Source organism: Ricinus communis, chromosome 4 (genome assembly GCF_019578655.1).
Source record: "Ricinus communis isolate WT05 ecotype wild-type chromosome 4, ASM1957865v1, whole genome shotgun sequence".
NCBI lineage: Eukaryota > Viridiplantae > Streptophyta > Magnoliopsida > Malpighiales > Euphorbiaceae > Ricinus > Ricinus communis.
Window position 1 is genome coordinate 31,872,173 of NC_063259.1, and position 15,458 is coordinate 31,887,630.

Below are 15,458 nucleotides of genomic sequence, written 5' to 3' on the forward strand. Positions count from 1 at the left end.
CTTCTTTAATTCTTGCCAATAAAAAATAAAATAATCTGTAATATATTTATTAAAACTAAAAATGTGAAGGACCAAACTAATTTTTTTTTATTTTATATTTAAAAAGGTATGTAAGTATTATCTTATTAAAATAAATAACTTTTAATTTCACCTATAAAAAGAAAAAAAGTTTCCCTCAACTTAAAATAAAGATCGATACTTTAATGTTATCTCTTTTCAATTAAAAAAAAAAGTAGAGATGTTTAATCATTTTATTGCTGTTTATTTTTAAATTTAATTTAAATTCTTGAAATTTTATATTAATTCACCATCTTTTAAAAAAGAACATATTAACTTACCATCCCACACATTTTTTGATATTTTTATTAAAATATTTAAAAATATTTATTCTATCAAAATATTAAAAATGATAAATCGATTTGATGATAAGAATTTTTTTTCTTAAAAAGGAAAAGAGAAAGGGAAATAAGAAGATAATCATTATTCCTTTCCGTGATTTTTACTAGTAGCTCATTAATTTAGCAATAAATAAACCTGATTAAAAAACAAAACCAATTAAAATTAATAAAGCCGATGTAAAAAGTGAAAAATAATAAAAAGAAAAGAGTCAACTCTTGGTCTCTGCATTGCCCATGATTGTCATATTTATTGGGCTCGCCGAACGATTAATAGTATACGAGCTTGCGAGTTGCCATTTAGGTCTTTCAAACGGAGGTCCAAAAAATTATTTTATATGTATATTTTTAAAGAATTTGTTATTATATGTTGGATATGACTTCAAATCTAACTGCAACTTGGAAAATAAATACTTTTCTAATCATAATTTTATAGGATAAAAGCTCAAATGAAGGTTTGAAAATTGAAGACACTAAAGAACTTATAATGATGAAATTTTAAATTAAAGTAGAAATTTATTTATGTTGGACTCAAAATTTAAATAGAGACTTATAAAATGTAACTTTGTAATGTTTGAATGAGTAAGAAATAAAATCTAAGTGTTTATTAAATTAAAATTAAAATATGAGTTTAAGAGTATAAATATGTATGTAATTGTTAGTGTCAATATGGTAGACATAACTCTAATAAGATGGTGACCATTATAAATCATGCTGTTTTTATTTGCTTTTTCTTTATTTAGAACTTCTACATATATGTGATTGATGTTTTACAGTTGTGTCCTCCAGACAATTAAATTTTACATTTTAAATGACTTATTATCACGATTAAAAGTCTAACTTCTTTTTCTATTAAAAAAGTCTCAAATAAAAGTGAGCTCTGTGAAATGCATACAAATTATTCAAATCAATAGAATTTGATAGAAAGATTCGTCACATGTAAATTACTTGAGTACCGCATGTATATAAAAAAAATTATTTGAAACTATTTATTGAATTAAATAGATCAAATTCTAACTAATTAAATAATTGATTAGGGTTGTAAAACTCGTGGATGAGCTAACCCTTTTCTATTTTTAAGAAGAAAGTTAACTCATTTAGAGCTTTCTAGAAAAGTTATTTTACAATTAACATTGATTGTACTAATCCAATTTGACTCAAAATTGAATCAAATTAAAGTCTGATTTAAATATAGACTTTTTTAAAAACTCATTTTATTATTCAGATTTAAGATTTTTTGACACACTTTTATTTCTTTCATATATAAAATTTTTATTTTTATATGTGTACTTATTTTGACACATGTAATTTAAATTTGTGTACAGTTTTATAGTTTATTTTCTCTATTAAAAATGAACGGGCCTTTATCTCTTAATAAGCGAATGCCTCCTTTCTCCTCCAATTTCCGGTTCATTTGTCCTTAAATATTAGGGGTGTCAAAACTTCTTCATGGGCGGTGTTTGTGTTGAGTTAAATTATTTAGGTGACATGGTTAAAATTAGTACGAATATGATTCATGGTGTTAATTTATCTCAATATTATTTACATAGTTGTATACGAATTATAAACTTGACACAACCCGTTTAACTTGTTATATAAAAAATATAAAATTTAATATCTTTAACATATACAAAATTATTTTTTAAAATAAATAGAGACAACATCAAATTATAAATAAAAATTTCAATTATTCAAGAGGCATCTTTAAAGTTCATATAAATAGTACCAATTCATTTTATTATAGTTTTATTTTTTTCTGTAAGAAGGGTGGCACATAAATAAAAAACTTTAATATGATCGTCATACTAATTAGATTTTATTTGTTATATTTTACGTTTTAATTATTTTATTTTTATTTACTTTTATTTTTATATATAATTATTTTATTTTTTAGAGATTTACAATTTAGATTAGATGGAATTTACACGACACAACACACGAAAAATTAAACAGATTGCAACGGACTTGCGAATCAACTTGTTACATGACTCATTTTAAACTATATCATAAACGGGTCAACCCATTTATTGATCTAGACCTGCTACAATTTAACCATAATCTATAATTTTTTTGTGTTTAACAGTTACTAGTCATGACCCATTTTGAAACCTTTTTTGCTAGCATAAGATGAAATGTTGAGATTTAAAATTACACCAACCTAAGATGAAATGCCCGGTTTGCAGTCCAGCACCATGGAGAAAGATGAGGAAGGGATTAAAAAAGGAAAAAGACAGTTATCTGCAGCAACCTTTAAAATCCCACTATTAATTTAGAGCTAGTTTAGTGGAATTTGAAAATAATAATTATTTATCATTGAATTATAAAAAGATAATTATATAAAATCAACTTGAAATAAATTATTATTAATAATTTTTAATAAAAATAATAATATCTAAATAAATAAATAAAAAATTCAAATCAGTTATCATATCATATAAAAAACTCTAAAATAAAATCGATAAAACTAACGGCCGAGATTAAATTAACTATTAGCAGTTGATTTTAAAATCTTACCAAATGATGTTAGATGAGAAACTGCTATTAGTTGCACAAAATCTCTAAAGACCATCCTTCTACAAAACACTTGGCAAAAAACCACCATCTTAGAAAACACTTCAAGCTGGGGGATTACCAAACCAAACACCTCGTTCTCATTTCTTACTGAAAATGAATTATACCGAGCTGTTCAAGTGTGGATCTTTGTTATTAAATTCAATAACTGAAAGTCACAATCGTTTATATGTAACTTCTGTTGTAAGCTAGTCCTCCTTGGCATCATCCAATGATGGAAGAAGGAAGGGTTGGGGGTTGGGTGGAATGTCTGCAGCATGTTAGAGAACATGAGCACTTGATAAACCTTAACAAGGATACTGCCAGGACGACAACCTGCAAATCTCAAAGAGGATGCTGGGCAACAAAGCCAAGTTGCCAAAAAGAATTGGAGTCAAATCTTTTTCTTGTTCTAACCAGCAAGACCTGCAAAATCTTTGTTTAGTCAATCATCCAAATGAACCTCAAGACACTGATACTTAGTTATACATTCCGTAGATGAGTATAAAATCACCAATACAATGAAATGCCTTAAGTTTACCACTAGTTGTTAAGGAAAAAGTACTTGTACATTAATAGATGGGCTAGAAGAAGGGGGTTTATAAGTGATTTTGATCAAATACCATATATTGGAAACTGTCGAACAGTCTCCAAGATGAACACAAGTGCTAGTAACCAGAACAAGCAGGTGCACTAATAGAAAATTTGACAAACAACAAAACAAGAGACCAAATGTTTGCATGCATGCATATGAAAATAAAAATTAAGATGATTCAATGTCAAAGTGGAACCTTTTGCTACCTTTTGCTAATAAAATGAAACTGTAAGGGTCCCAGATTGCTAAACACAAAACACACAAGTACAAACATCGACTGATGTAGAGACTAACCAGTGGTAAATGGCAGTAAAACCAAGCAAGCAAAACTTCACTATTGCATATCCAGCACATCAACTGTTACACATAGAAACCACAATATATATGACATGATGGGAAATGCTAGAAAAATGAGATACCATACCATAGCCATGAAATCTGGAGCAGGGACAGTACATGAGCAGTTGATGAAGCCCAAAGCTTTGACATTAAGCAGGATATTTCCGTTCAATCCTCAAGCGTCACAATCAATACTATTAAACATTCATCATCAAAACAAAGTACCTTAAAGAGTTTAGGTAATACGAGTGTACATACATAACGTAAACATGCATCCAAACATTCATTCATATGCATCCACAGATACACAAGAGAGAGAGAGAGAGAGAGAGAGAGGTGAAAGAACACAATTAAAACTAGCACATTTTGGTGTCATCATGAGTTACCCTTCACATCCACCCTGGCTCACAAGGATGTCAATACAGAAACTTGAAAACATTTTTAAGTGATCTAGAGTACAACTGAATTGTTATCACACTGACTTCAAATAGAATAGAGGAAAACACAAAAGTTACCCTAAGCCTGGTTCCAGCATCATATAGCAATGGAAACTACATTTAGAACAAAGCATGAAAGAACTAGAGAGAAAACAATCCAGTATTGACCTACCATCTACTATGAAACCAGAAGAATTTGGAAACTATATTTACACTGTGTTTGGTATAAATGAGTTCCATAAGTTTTTATGGAATTCATTTTTAATTTCAAATTTAGTGTATTTGGCATAAATGAAAAACCACTTGGAATTCTAACTCATAAGGTTCATGGAATTGGTTATAATTCAACCAAAATCTACCGAATTTGATAGAATTCGCAAACGAACTCGAAGCTTATGAGTTTTTCATTGTTATGAAAAAAGTACACTATTCGAATATCATAGTTCTCTCTCTTTCCCTTTTTTATGTTTTCCTTTTCTCTCTCTTCTCTCTCTCATTTTAATTAATATTTGGTTAGAAAATATCTAAATTACAAAATAATACATATAAAGGGCATTTTTAAAATATTGAATTGATTTTTGCAATTAAACCAAACACAAAAATATTAAAAATGAATTCTACATTTATTATAAAATATACCAAATACCAAAATTCATTTACAAATGAATTCTATTATAAAATCATTTGTAATTGAAATTAAAATTCCACATAAGATTTGAACCAAACATAATGTTATAATTAATTTAAATACCATAAAGATGAAGAGAGATTTTAGGCATTCAGTTAAGATTTCTATTTGGAATAATCTTACTGTTAGCACTTTTCACGTTGAATTGTTAATAACGTGAGCATGTTTTTCTCATTCTGTTGTCATTGTAAAAGGCCATTTAAGCCTAAGTTTATTCAATAAGAAGTCATGCAATTATCCAGAGTTGTTGAGTTCTCTTTTACTTTATACTACAGTTCTTAACATTTTAGTATCAGAGCCCCCACTGGGAAAGCAACAGACTTTGAAGTCCTTACAACAACAGGACAACAAGCAAAGGGAATTTTGTGCAGCCATCTATCCCTCACTTTAATGGTCACTATGACCATTGGAGCATGTTGATGGAAAATTTCCTACGATCAAAGGAGTTATGGGGATTGGTAGAAATTGGTTATGAGGAACCAACATATGGTACAGTGCAGACAGAAGCACAACGAAAGAAGCTAGAGGAATCACGGCTGAAAGACATGAAAGTAAAGAACTTTCTTTTTCAAGCCATAGATCGGACAATACTAGAAACCATTCTGGAGAAAAATACTTCCAAACAGATTTGGGAATCCATGAAGAGAAAGTTTGAAGGAAGGGCTAGAGTTAAGAGATCACATCTTCAAGCTCCCCGCAAAGAGTTTGAAACTCTAGAGATGAAAATCGGAGAAGGTGTCTCTGAGTATTTTTCAAGAGTCTTAACAGTGGCTAACAAGATGAGGACATATGGTGAGCAGATGCAAGATGTCATAATTGTTGAAAAAATTCTCAGATCTCTAAACGAGAATTTTAATTACGTTGTTTGTGCAATCGAGGAGTCCAAAGACATATCGATCAACTTTCCATAGATGAGTTGCAGAGTTCTTTAATTCTTCACGAGCAAAAATTCAACGATATGCAGGAACAGAACAAGCACTCAAAGTTAGTCATGATGACAAAACAAGTGCAAGAGGGAAGGGGTCGAGGTGCAAACAGAGGTAGAGGAAGAGGGAGGCGCCAGTCCTACAATAAAGCAACGATAGAACGCTTTAAATGTCATAAACTTGGGCATTTTCAATATGAATGTCCAAGCTGGGATAAAGAAGCTAATTATGTTGAACAAGAAGAAGAAGGAGAAGAGAGGTTGCTCATGTCATATGTGAAGATGAAAGATGATCAAAGGAAAAACATTTGGTTTCTAGATTCTAGATGCAGCAATCACATGTGTGGCGACAAGAATGAGTTTGAACACTTTGATGAGACATTCAGGCAGAAGGTGACTCTGGGAAATAACACAAAGTTGAATGTATTAGGTAAAGGCAATGTGAGATTGAAAGTAAGTGGTTTTTCATATACTGTCCGTGAAGTATTTTTTGTGCCTGAGCTGAAGAACAATCTGTTAACCATTGTTCAACTACAAGAAAAAGGGCTGGCAATTCTTATTCAAGGTGGAACACTCAAATTCTATCATCCAGACAAAGGGCTTATAATTCAGACAGAGATAGCAAAGAATCGGATGTTTGTGCTGCGGGCAGAACCATTGCCCCAAAACTCAACTTGTCTCTACACTTCAACGTGTGATTTAGCAACTTTATGGCACTATCGTTATGGACATTGAGCTACAAGGGGCTAAGGACTCTCCAATATAAAAACATGGTGCATTGACTACCTCCATTCGAAACTCCAACAACGGTGTGTGCGAATTGTATGATTGGAAAACAACATAGAAATCCAATCCCAAAGTCGAGCAATTGGAGAGCCACAGAAAAACTTCAACTTGTTCATGGCGATATTTGCGGACCGATCTCTCCTACGTCTAATAGTAAGAAGAGATATTTTTTATGCTTTATTGATGATCTTACTAGAAAGGCGTGGGTTTATTTTCTAGTAGAGAAATCTGAAGCATTAACCATGTTTAAACAATTCAAAAGTTATGTAGAAAAGGAAATAGGAGGATATATCAAATGTCTGAGAACAGATAGAGGGGGAGAATTCACATCCCATGAGTTTAATGAGTTTTGCACAGAGCATGGAATCAAAAGGCAATTGACAGCATCTTACACTCCGCAACAAAATGGAGTAGCAAAACGAAAGAATCGTACCATGATGAACATGGTTCGATGCATGCTATCCGAGAAAGAAATGCGGAAGACTTTCTGGCCCGAGGCAGTGAACTGGATAATCCATGTTCTAAATCGAAGTCCTACTCTCCCTGTGAAGAATCAAACACCTGAGGAAGCGTGGTGTAGGAGTAGACCCTCAATCGATTATTTCAAAATTTTCGGCTGTTTGGCACATGTGCATGTTCATGACGTGAAAAGAAAAAAATTAGATTCAAAGAGTCTTGCTTGTGTGCTATTGGGCATAAGTGAGGAGTCTAAAGCATACAGACTATATGATCCAGTTGCAAGGAAGATCATAATCAGCAGAGATGTGGTCTTTGAGGAAGATAAATCTTGGAGTTGGGATAAAAGTTATGAAGAACACATATTGGTTGATCTAGAATGGGACAATAATGATACTGTGAATAGAGACGCACTAAATGGAGAGGAAGAAGCAAGCACTGAGTCTATTGGCAGTCCTCAAAATACTGAAGAACCATCTAAAAAGCCTCCAACATGGATGCGTGATTATATTACTGGGGAAGGAATTTCAAAAGATTCAGAAGACGAAGATGCAATTGTCAATTCAATTCTCTTTGGTTCAGTAGATCCAGCTCATTTTAAAGAAGCAGTGAAACATGATAAATAGAGACAAGCAATGGACATGGAGATACAAGCTATTGAGAAGAACAACACATGGGAACTCATTGATCTTCCTGAAGGTGCAAAGACAATTGGATTGAAATGGGTTTATAAAACTAAACTCAAGGAGAATGGAGAAGTTGACAAATTGAAAGCCCGATTAGTAGTAAAAGGATACGTGCAGCAGCAAGGGATAGATTACATAGAAGTATTTGTACCAGTTGCAAGAATGGACACGGTGAGAATGATTGTAGCACTTGCAGCACATAAAAGGGTGGACACTCTATCAACTTGACGTCAAATCTGAGTTCTTACATGGAGAACTTAAGAAAGAAGTGTATGTGGAACAACCAAAAGGTTATGAACTGAAAGATAATTCTCAAAAAGTTTATAAATTGAAGAAAGCACTATATGGACTGAAACAAGCTCCACGAGCTTGGTTCAGTCGCATTGAAGCTCATTTCACAAACGAAGGGTTTGAGAAGTGTCATAATGAATATACTTTGTTCATTAAAAGAAGCAGCGGAGGTAAAATTCTCATTGTTAGTTTGTATGTTGATGACTTAATATTTACTGGCAATGATGAATTGATGTTTAGTGATTTTAAAAGTTCCATATTGAGGGAATTCGATATGACTGATTTAGGAAGAATGAGGTTTTTCTTGGGTATAAAAGTCTTACAAAGGTCTGATGGTATTTATATTTGTCAAAGAAAATATGCCTTTGAAGTCTTGAAGAGATTTCAAATGGAAAATAGCAAATCAATTCATAATCCTATTGTTTCAGGCTGTAAGCTTTTTAAAGATGAAAGTGGGGTTCATGTGGATGCAACTTTGTTTAAGCAAATGATAGGATGCCTCATGTACTTAACCACTACGAGACCAGATTTGATGTTTGCAGCAAGTCTGATTAGCAGGTACATGGCCAATCCAACTGAATTGCATTTGATGGTAGCAAAGAGAATACTAAGGTACTTGAAAGGCACAATAGGATTTGGAGTTTTCTATAAGCATGGAGGATACGAAAGTCTGGTTGGATATACTAATAGCGACTATGCAGGCGATGTTGAAGATAGAAAAAGTACATCAGGATATGTTTTTATGTTGGGTGCAGGAGCTGTTGCATGGTCTTCACGAAAACAACCTATAGTCACGCTCTCAAAAACAGAAGCAGAATTTGTGGCTGCAGCAGCATGTGCAAGTCAAGTTATCTGGATGAAAAGAATATTTGAAAAACTGAGTCAAGAGGAAAGTAAGTGCACAACAATTTATTGTGATAACAGTTCCACAATAAAACTGTCAAAAAATCCTGTGTTACATGGCCGGAGTAAGCACAACGATGTACGCTTTCATTTCCTTCGAGATCTTACAAAAGATGGCATAGTTGAATTAGTTCATTGTGGGACTCAAAATCAACTGGCTGATTTGATGACAACCCCTCACGGTGGATGTTTTTCAAAAGTTTCGAAGTCAGCTAGGAGTTTGTTGTGTTCCTAAGTTAAATTAGTTGTCCTTGGTAACTAGTTTAAGGGGGGATATGAAGAGAGATTTTAGGCATTCAATTAAGATTTCTATTTGGAATAATCTTATTGTTAGCACTTTTCATGTTGAATTGTTAATAACATGAGCATGTTTTTCTCATTGTTTTTTCTCATTCTATTGTCATTGTAAAAGGCCATTTAAGCCTAAGTTTATTCAACAAGAAGCCATGCAATTATCCAGAATTGTTGAGTTCTCTTTTACTTTATACTTCAGTTCTTAACAAAAGACGTCGCTTGTAGCAAATTACTGACATAAAATGCCACTGAATTAAATTGTAAATCCATACTTGACATGTTTGCAACCCCAAACAGTTTCATTTCCACCCTAAAGTTTCGGTTTCAAGGAGTTGGTCATCCTAAACCAATTTCTATAAAAAGTCTCAAAGTTTGTAAGAGATTCAAAACAACAAAATCTATACTTTACAATAAAGTCTATGCATTGATATATTGTATACCACTGAAAAATGTTAATTTATAAATGAATTCTGCATGAATTTCATTTGCAAAATTATTCAACTTATCTATTGTTTTGGTCCAAACACAGAGGAAGTCTAAACTTTAAACCTAAAGCCCAGTGTCACGACTTCTTCTATCCATCCTGTATATTGTCATTTTCTTTCCGTGTTTGAATAGAAGCTTATTAGTAGATTTGATAGTCTGTAGACAATTCACCAAAACAAAACAAAATGTTATATGACACTGAAAAACTGCAACTTAGTACAAGAATGTCAAAGCATAACTATTCGTGTCCACAACTAAAATCTATGAGCATGTTTAGCAAACAATAAAAGTACTGTTTATTTCTTGTTTGATTAAGTTTCATTTATATTCAATTATGTTATATAGAAAACTTACCAAGTCCTTTAGTCCTGAACGAGAAAAATTTAAAACAGTAAATGTCCTCAGTTACTATGTTTATCAGTTAGCAAAACAGATATAACTTATAAAATTTAAGAGCATTTTGTTAGAAGTTGTAACTTATAAAATTAAAGAGCATTTTGTTAGAAGTTGTATTTATCTCACATCACTTGGTTACTGGGCTATTATAATATATATAAGTGGATTGGGCAACCTCTTCCTTTGAGCTAGCTTTTAGAATGAGTTCTATCCAAGAACATTTATCACATTTCATGTGAAATTGCGAAAACTAAAATGTTCTACAAGCACTGACATGAATATTAAATTGAAAGCCATTTTCTCAAGCGCTAGCAAAAGGAAAAAAGAAATATATTTACTTTGTAAAATCACATTAAAAAAATAATCATATTCCTTAGACAAAGCTAGATTGAGAAATAAAAAAGGCAAAGCAAATTTTCAATAATTTGATACTCAACTTGGTCAAATTCTAATAACAAGTAACATAACCAGCTCTATTGGGCACAAGTTCTTTCTTTTGTTTTAAACTAAAACTGTAGCAAAAAGGAGTTCCTTTTTCTTAAAAAAGGATTCAAATAAATGTTGTTGTGCAATATTTTCAATTACTATGAACCGGCGCGAATCCTCCATTCTAAAGTAGAATAAAGGAGAGAAAATTAATTAAAAGGATCTGATATTTAGATCTATTGATGCCAAATAATATCAGATCATGGAATGCCGAAATATCCAACAAAAACTAATTAATTATCAGCTACACCATAATAAGCGTCACCGAAAATAAAAACTATATAAAAAAACAAAAAAATCCCAACCTGAGATCTGAACAGTAACGGCAGATAAAATCTCAAGGTCCACGAAACCAACCCTTCACCCCGGTCTTCGATTCAGTTGATGCAAGGCGGGATCCAATTCACTTTCCATCTAATCTTGACCAATAACTTTTCGCCGCCTGGAAATCATTAGAAATAGAAAAGCCAATCAGTTCCCGACCTGCACCAAGCGAATTAGAGACCGCCGGTAACAGAATCAACTCTCTCTCCCCTTCTCCATTATTCTTTTTTTTTTTTTCTCTCTCTTCCAAATAATAGATGCTGAATTTTCAAGAGAGACAGAAAGAGAGAAAGGAAAGAAAGGACAGAAGACGGAAGTATATAGATAGATACATGCTGCGCCTACTCTATTACACTAGACTGATGTTTATTTATAATGGAAACAGACGAAGAGGATTGTGACACGTGGATGTGCACCGACTACGTTCATCTGACGATCCACGCATAATTTCTAAAGGCAGCAGCAGAGCAGCAGCTAGTGGTTTTGGAGAAAAAAAGGTACGGTTATTAATATTGAAGTAGACATGGATTAAAAGGGAAATTACCATTCGATGCCATTGGTCCGACGTGGAGCCACAGTAAATGCACGTGCGCGTGACCTGCAGCTGCAACGTGTAGTGAGGAAGTTTGAATTTTTATTTTTATTTTTATGGAAAAATAGTAGCTACGCGCATGCCGTCAGAATTACGCTTGTTGTGATTTGGAATTCTGAAATGGATCCACAGTTTTTTTTTAATTTATTTTCCTTTTGAAGTTTAGCCTTTTTCACTTTATTTGAAGAGGAGCATTTTCAACATGTTCAAAACTGTGCATTTTAGCGTGTTCAAAACTATCGCCATTATTATTACACAGTCATCAACATTATTAGTCATCATATTTAATTATCATTTTATTTAATTTTATTCAATTGGTTGTATAGTTCTTTTTATGAAAAAAACTGATATCTATTTAGCAAAATGGTGAAGAAATTGAATCTAACTTTCAGACAACTAATTATTTATATTATTGAGTTGCATTTTACAAACATTGTCAAAATAATAATAATTATAAAAAAAAATTCTTTTATAGAAAATCATATATTTACTAATATTAGTGTTTAATCTTTTTTTTTAAATTCTTGATTGACGAACTTCTTTTTTAACTCCATACGAAGAAGAACTTACTTTTATAAATAAATTTGATTTTTTGATCTCATAAGTATCATATCAAATCTCATAAATCGAATCACTTTTTTAAAAATATATGAGACATTTAAATTATACAAGTAAAAAAATTTATTTATTGATAAGAAAAAAAAAATATACACGGTGATTAGATTGATGATAAAATATCCCTTTAAGAAAAGTCTCAAAAAATGCTGGCGGTAATACATATCACAACCCGCAAGTTTCTCCTACTCAAATGAGGTTCAAAGGCCTATGAAGACTCTAGAATTCTTTAGAAGACAAAGAAGGATTCTATAACATTTTAGAACAATTTGGAGACATGTAGAATATGTAGATAAGTATATAATTGTATATAAAATTCTAGATACTTAATCTTAGCCATTAGATCAAATCAATCCTCACTGTCCATTAAGGAGGTGGAGGCCTATAAATAGCTTATGAACTTCATTTATAACCATCGAGGAGAAAATCAAGCAAGTTCTCTTTGTAATAAAAGCTCTCCAAATTATCTTAAGCTCTCTGTTGTTCTTCTTGCTATCTTAGCTAGCATTTTGCCTAGCATTCGAGGAGTAAGGCTGACTAGCTTACTTGTTTGAGTGTAGAAAGTAGCTAGTGCCGCGCGGTTTGGTGGTAGAAAGACCAACTTCGTGACAGTTAGTATTAGAGCAAGGTTAGCACAATCCTTGAAGAAGCAAGTATGGCAAAGACATCGGAAGTAAGTGAGACTACCAAAGTTACCGAGGAGGTAAGGCAACCTCACAGTGAGTCTGTGAAGGACCAACTTGAAGGGTCCAAGCCATCCAAGAAGGAGAGAGGAAGGTCGAGGGACGTTATGTATGACATAAATGCCAAGCTAGCAAAGGTAGAGCTAACTATGGCTGAAAGACAAGATACGTTCGGGGACTTAGAGCAACGCATCATGGAGCTTGAGAATATGAGAGAAGAGCTTCAAGAAGGGATGCAAGGTGCCTTGAACGAATGGTTGTCCAAGTGTCAAGAACAAGTCAAAACCATGGAGAAAACTCTCATTGCCGAGATTACAACGTTGAGGGAGACGCTCGATGGTGTGGTTGTTAGGTTGCAAGCAACCAAGGAAGAGCTTACCCTATGCAAGAAGGCAGTTGTCTAGGGAAGTGGAAGTGTAACGCCTGCATTTTCTCATCATCCATGTTATGTGCATTTACATTTAATCATTGGGCATATGATGGTATATCAATGATATTTTTATTTTATGAGAACATATATATATTAATTATAAGTAGAGAATAAGAAGCATGATATTAGATTATTAATTTAGATAAGTTGATTAAGTACTTGTGTTATGTGTATTAAGCCTTAAGACTTAATTGAACCAATAGTTGAAGGTTGGGTAAATAGATTGGACTTAAAAGATACAATTAAAAGTTAGTACCTATATATGGTTAGTAAGAATTAATTTAGGGTGATAAAAATAGTTTAGTAGGTGGTGGCATTAAGAGAGGAATATTGGAAATTGGAACCATGAGTAAGCTCATTTTACCTCTTCATTTCTCTAAAATTCGTACATGGCCAAAAACACAAAATTTGGAATAAGAGAGAGGAGTGTAATACCTAGAAAAAGTTAAGATTAAGATAGGATTTTGCTAACTATTGAAGGAGCCAAGCTAAAGCTAAAGGATTTAAGCATATTAGCAACCCAAAAGCTGAAATTGGAACCATGAGTAAGCTCATTTTACCTCTTCATTTCTCTAAAATTCGTACATGGCCAAAAACACAAAATTTGGAATAAGAGAGAGGAGTGTAATACCTAGAAAAAGTTAAGATTAAGATAGGATTTTGCTAACTATTGAAGGAGCCAAGCTAAAGCTAAAGGATTTAAGCATATTAGCAACCCAAAAGCTGAAATTGGTAAGTTGTTACTTGAGTGTTCTTAATTTGTCATTAGGGTTCTTGATTACAAATTGGAAAAACTTCATTTGATGCTCTCATTGATTAATTAAAGGTCTGATTATCATGAATTAGTAGAGTATTGAATGATTGCATAAAGATTAAGCTTGATTTAAGTTTAAGTATGTTAAGATAGAAAACTGTCAAAATTCCAGCAACCTTGATGTTCTGTATTTTAGGTATAACATGGGTTATATAAGTCCAAATTAAGCTTAATTGGTGTCTATGGAAATTTAAAGAGTCCTCTATAACTTTGTAGTTTTGTAATTTTGCTATTTTTTCCGTTTTGGTTGCTTAAATTAAGCAAACAGATTGCTGCCTCCTGCACAACTAAATGTATGACCCTTGCTCAAGAATTTGAAAATAATTAAATCTATAGAAGTCGGAATTGAGTAATTCTTCTTGGAGATGAAACTAGACGCATAAATGGATATGTCTATTTAATATGAGATTTTTGTATTAAGCCAATTTTGCCCAGCAATAAATATACCTTGGTACTAAATTCTGTCTAGAAAACAGAAATGTTGGAGATTAGTTTTATGCAATTTATTGATGTTAATTTGAGTTAAATTGGTATTTAACTAGATGGAAAATATTTATAGGATATTAAAATAGTAATTGAGAGTGTTAGAGGAAGAGTTAGACCTATGAATTAGAGAGGGGATGATCTTGTAATGCATTAGAACTCGCATTTACATGAATATTTGTAATATGCATGAAATGTGAATTGATGAATGTGTTGACAGTGCACTCAAAGGCCCTGGAAAGGAAGTTGTGGAGAAAGGAGGTTCTTATATGCTAAAGGAATAAGTATATTTTGAGTAAGTAAATAGTTAATATTTGCTATGTTCATATATTTAATCAAATGTTCCACAAATGGTTGCGTTTGCTTAATATTGTTTATGTTTGAATGACTGAGATGGAAATGATTGGTGTTGAGTGGAACAATTGTTATTGCTGAAATATGATATAAGTGAAATGATTAAATTGTGATGTTAAGTGCATATGTGCATGTGAATGGTGGATTCCCCTGTGAAAAAAAAAATATATATATATAAAGCCTTGGGAGGCTAAAGCCTAGAGAGACTATAAAAGTGTATAATGTGAGATGAGAAGTGTGATATGTGAGGATGAGGCGAGCGGCACATTAAAGGGGATCCATGGCCGTGAGAACTAACCATAATTGTTGAATTGTATTTCTTCTATGATGGTTGTAATGAATTGAGTAGAATGGTATGACTTTATACCTAAACTATGAATATCATGGAAAGTTATGTGATTGGGTGGAAATTGTATTAAGTGTATGTGATATAGATTATGTTGATTATTT

At 32.4% G+C, this 15,458-nt stretch overlaps 1 long non-coding RNA gene across 1 annotated transcript; it reads right to left on the reverse strand.

Annotated features, from left to right (window-relative positions):
• Positions 1-3,023: 3,023 nt before the first annotated feature.
• On the reverse strand, positions 3,024-11,396 carry LOC125369784. Its single transcript, XR_007215509.1, has 3 exons — positions 11,019-11,396; positions 3,965-4,073; positions 3,024-3,371 (listed from the first exon to the last, which is right to left on the reverse strand). It is a non-coding gene; the product is annotated as an uncharacterized LOC125369784 (long non-coding RNA).
• Between the last annotated feature and the right edge of the window lie 4,062 nt (positions 11,397-15,458).